The sequence below is a fragment of the Mandrillus leucophaeus genome, unplaced genomic scaffold (genome assembly GCF_000951045.1).
Source record: "Mandrillus leucophaeus isolate KB7577 unplaced genomic scaffold, Mleu.le_1.0 Scaffold30, whole genome shotgun sequence".
Classification (NCBI taxonomy): Eukaryota; Metazoa; Chordata; class Mammalia; order Primates; family Cercopithecidae; genus Mandrillus; species Mandrillus leucophaeus.
The window spans coordinates 4,067,862-4,072,726 of record NW_012103143.1 but is presented as its reverse complement, the minus strand read 5'-3'; the positions used below and the strand labels follow the sequence as shown (position 1 = coordinate 4,072,726).

At 50.4% G+C, this 4,865-nt stretch overlaps 1 long non-coding RNA gene across 1 annotated transcript in view; it reads left to right on the top strand.

Annotated features, from left to right (window-relative positions):
* Window positions 1-516: 516 nt before the first annotated feature.
* Window positions 517-4,865, top strand: part of LOC105544507 — a 7,985-nt gene continuing 3,636 nt past the window's right edge. The window contains exon 1 of the long non-coding RNA XR_001006769.1: window positions 517-1,979. This is a non-coding gene — a long non-coding RNA (uncharacterized LOC105544507). The remainder of the gene's footprint in view (window positions 1,980-4,865) is intronic.

The window sequence follows — 4,865 nt, the reverse complement described above, 5'->3', positions numbered from 1 at the left end:
ACGCCCGGCTAGTTTTTTGTATTTTTAGTAGAGACGGGGTTTCACCATGTTAGCCAGGATGGTCTCGATCTCCTGACCTCGTGATCCGCCCGTCTCGGCCTCCCAAAGTGCTGGGATTACAGGCGTGAGCCACCGCGCCCGGCGTCTGAGCAGATATCTTATCCCCAGGAGCCAGCCCTGACAAGATTGGGAGGAACATCGCAGGCAGCGGCACAGCCAGGTGAAGGCCTTGAGGCTGGGAAGAGTTGTGTGTGCTGGGGACAAGAACTGACGTCAGCCAGGCTGGGGCACCCTCCAACTGGGGGAATGACGGAGGACAAGGGCAGAGAGGAAGTTGGGAAGGCCAGGCCTGCAGGGCCCTCAGGCCAGGAAGGCACTGGGATCCTCCGCTGGGAAGAGGGGCTGGAAAGGCGGCCCCCACGGGGGACTGATGCTGTCTGAGCTGTGAGGTCACAATGATCCCAGGGCTGCTCCTGGGTTCAGTGAGCTGGGGGCAGGGCCCAAGAAACACATTTTAGTCAAGGCCCCCGTGTATCCGGTCTGGCACAACCCCGGCAATATGCAAAGCCTCCTCTAATGATGGCTGAATCCAGGAGACCTCAACCCCTGTGATGGAAACCTCACCCCCTCTGGAGGCAGCCGACGACTCCCGGGGCAGGCCCACCCGGCTCAGATGCAACCTGCTCCACAGAGCCAGCCCCATCCCCAGGCTTGGAGCCAAACAGGATTGCTCCTTCACAAGAAACAAAATCAGAGCTACAGTCAGCCGTCTTAAAAACTCCCTGCTTTCTCGCCTTGCCCAGTCAAGCAGCCTCAGTTCCCCTTGCTCCCTGTACCTAGCTGGGCTCCAAGCCACTCTCAACCACATACTTTTAAACTCCTTTGTCTCAGACTATGAACGGCGTGGAAACCGATCGAGGACTGGGGGTGGCAGCTTGTGTGTGTGACTGCTTGGGCTCTGGGGGGTCCTTCTACGGTCAGCGCCCTGCCCCCGCCACCCATCCCTCACCTCCATTCTCCTGTAATGGCCCCAAACGTCTGTAATGCAGCCCTCAACTTTTCATCTGCCAGTGAGACTCAGAGAGCAAATAGACCAAGGAAAAACAAACTATGGATCAAACTCATACTAAAGTACAAATGACTTTCTTCTCCCAAATAATTTTGATAGTGAACAGGATAATCAGCATCAGGCCCACAGACGGCGAGGGATGGAAGGAGTGGAGGAAGAGAAGAACTTCCCATGGCAAGGGGAAAGGGAAGAAGGAGGAGGCTTGGAGGAAAGGGGACAAGGAAAACCTTTATTTCCTGCTCATCTGGCCTGGACTGAGCCAGCTGTTCCCTACCTGCTGCCCTAAACAGGGAGGCCAGCATAGCCAGAGAGGCGGCCACCGTGTGTCTGATCCCAGGGGCAATTTTAAAGTTTGCCTCAGTCCAGGGCGCCCAGCTGAAAAATCAGGGCAAAAACAGGACTAAGAACAAAGGAGGAAAAGGTTAAGAGCAAGGGGCCACACAGGGACTGAGAAATGATTTCTCAGCTAAGCGTCTGGCCTTTGGAGATGCCTCCCTGCCCATCTGTGTTGCTGGGGTCAGAGAACCCCCTCTGGGAGGGTGAGGGGGAGTGAAGAAGAGACCTGGGGCTCTTCCCGGAGAATGTGCGCAGGAGCCAGGGGCTGGCTGCGAGGCCACTGGCTTCCAGATGTCCCAGCCTCCATCAGACCGGACCTACCCCTGCAGCCCAGGGCTGCAACCCCATCAGTGTGATATAGGGAGTCTGAGGGGAGCAGGACAAACTCTGCCTGATGTTCTATGAGCTTCCTTCCCTCCATCAGCCATCAATCCCCCAGTGCAGCGAGAGGGTCCTCTCAGCTGTGCCCAGCCACAGAAACAGCCTCTGTGCCTTGAGGAAAAATGATGTTGGCAGGCTGCACCCCATTCACACTCATGAATCCACTCCAGAAGTCTGAAGACTTTTTCCCCAGGTAAAAAAGAAAGAGGAATTAAAGAAAAGAAGGGAAGGGCAGAAAAAAAAAGAAAGAAAAGTGAGAACAAGGGAAAAAGAGAGCAAGATTCAGAGGCAGGGAAGACCTGAGCCTGGGAAGAGGGCAGGAATGTGCCCTGTGGGGCTGAGGCGCGTCCCTTCATGTCACATCCTGGTGCTGGTGGTGACCTGATTTTGACTCATCCAAAAAATGATCAAAAGAGAGGGAAACAAAGACTAGATATGACCAGTTCTTATTTCTCCAGAACAAACAGCATTCTGAAGAACTGGGTTCGCAGGATTGGGAACACCCATCTTCAGAGGATCACAGTGGTCCTCTTAGGGGCTTGCCATTTTTGCTACCATGTGTAATGAGGCACCAAGAAAATCATGGGTGAGGTACTTGGGGACTGCTCGGCTTCCCAGCAAAGGGCAACGTCCTCGTGGTAAGACTTGGAGTCACATTAATTTAATCTTATCTTTAAGAAAGGCAAAAATTGCTCAGCTCAAATGCTCTTGTTGAAGGGCCACTGGTCTCCAGGCCATTGTCAGGTGATTGGGATTGTTCTGATAAGATGACAGGTCTAGGCCTGAGGAGCTGGAATTCTCCCTGATCTTGCCCTTCTCTACCCCCATCCCATTCTTTCCTCCCCTCCCTGCCTTTATTCAACACACACCAATTGATGCAGTAAAAATCATTGTTGGCCGAGTGCGGCTGAACCTGGGAGGCAGAGGTTGCAGTGAACCAAGATTGCACCATTGCACTCCAGCCTGGGCAAAAAGAATGAAACTCCATCTCAAAAAAAAAAAAAAAAGAAAGAAAGAAAACAAAAAAATCACCTCTCTATTTCCAAAGTACCATTGGTTGTATACCCTATTGCTCATCCTCACACAAAGTCTATGAAATACATGGCCTTTGTATTATTAGACCCATTTTGCAGATGAGGAAACTAAGGCCCAGACAATTCCTGTGGTTTACTCAAGATCTTGCAGTTGGAAGCAACAGAGGTAGAGACCCTCCCCTAATTGGTTGACCCTAACAGCAGACTTTTCCTCTGTTGTTAGTGTGAAGCTCTAGCGGTCTCAGCCACTCCTCTGTGTGTCCAACCATCTACGGCACAAGGTGCTCCAGTAGGCAACTGTTAACTTTATAGATGTCAAGAACATCTATAAAGGCCGGATTAAAAAACAGAGAAACTCAGCTGCTATAAGCAGCTGCTAGAAAGAATTGGAAGACAACCAAGGCAGACGGGACTTGAGGGCTAAGAGAAGGGAGCTGCAGAGAAATAAGCTCAACATTCTGGAGGAGGTGGGAGGGGGGAGAAAGAGAGAAAGGAGAGAGAGAAAGAGAGAGAGAGAGAGAGAGAGAGAGAGAAAGGGGAGGCAAAAATTGGAGTTCAGGCACTCACCAATCCTAACTCATCTGGACTGTTCTGCCCCAACGTTTCAGGGACAGCCCACACTACTTTGGCCAGGCCCTTTCTCATGATCTGCTTTCTTTTTGCCCGTCTGCCTTCCACCTTATTCAATATTTTGATGATCTTCCTCTTTGCAGCCCTTCTTATCAATCTTCCCAGCAGGACACTATCCCGCTTCTTCAACATCTCTACTCAAAGGGGTACCGAGTATCCCTCTCTAAGGCATAGACTTCTTCCCCTAGTGTTACCTATCTCGGTATAATCCTCCATCAGCACACACACGCCCTTCTTGCAGACTGTGTTCAGTTAATCTCCCAGACCCCAGTCTCCACCACCAGAAAACAACTCCTTTTGTTCTAAGGGGTTGTTGGATACTTCTGACTCTGGATACCAGGCTTTGCTATCCTAACCAAACCACTTACAAGCTCACAAAGGGTAACTTAACTGATCCCATAGACCCTAAGTCTTTTCCCCATTCCTCCTTTTGCACACTCATGAAGGCCCTGGAGACAGCTCCCACACTAGCACTCCTCGACTCATCCCATCCCGTTTCCTTACACACAACTGAAATCCAAGGCTGTGCTGCTGGAGTCCTCACACAGGAGCCAGGCCCACAACCTGTTGCCCTTCTATCAGAACAACTTGACCTCACAGTTCTAGGCTGGCCCTCATGTCTGCATGCGGTGGCAGCCGCCGCTTTAATACTTCTAGAGACCTTCAAAATCACGGGCTGTGCTCCACTTACCCTTTACAGTTCTCACAACCTTCAAACATTAATATCCTCCTCACACCTTTCACATTTATCGTCTGCCCCTCGACTCCTCCAGCTCTATTCGCTCTTTGTTGAAACTCCAACAGTAACTATTACCCATGCGCCCGATTTCAGCCCAGTTTCTCACTTAACACCCAACACAAGTCCTGAACCACATACCTGTGTTTCCCCAATACACATAGCATCTTCCCCCTTTCCTCAGAGTTCTACTCTTCCAATTCCAAACCGAGACCACACTTGGTTTATCGACGGCAGTTCTAAACCCAATCAATTTTCACCAGCTAAATCTGGATATGCTGTCGTGTCCCACACCACTATTATCAAAGCTGCTGCACTTTCCCCCTCCACCGCTTCCCAACAAGCCGAACTGATTGCTTTAACTCGTGCGCTCTCTTTCGCTGAAGGAATGCACATTAACATTTATACTGACTTCAGATATGCTTTCCTCATCCTCCATAACCATGCGGTCATCTGGGCCTAAAGAGGCTGCCTTACCACACGAGGCTCTTCCATGATCAAGGCCACCCTAATAAAGGTCCTTGTTAAGGCCGCTCTCCTGCCGGCCAAGGCTGGAGTCATTCATTATAAAGGACACCAGAAACCTACTGCTCTTATTGCAAAGGAAAATGCCTATGCTGACAGGACAACCAAAAAATAAAAAAAATTAAAAAAAATAAATAAAATAAAATTAAAAATA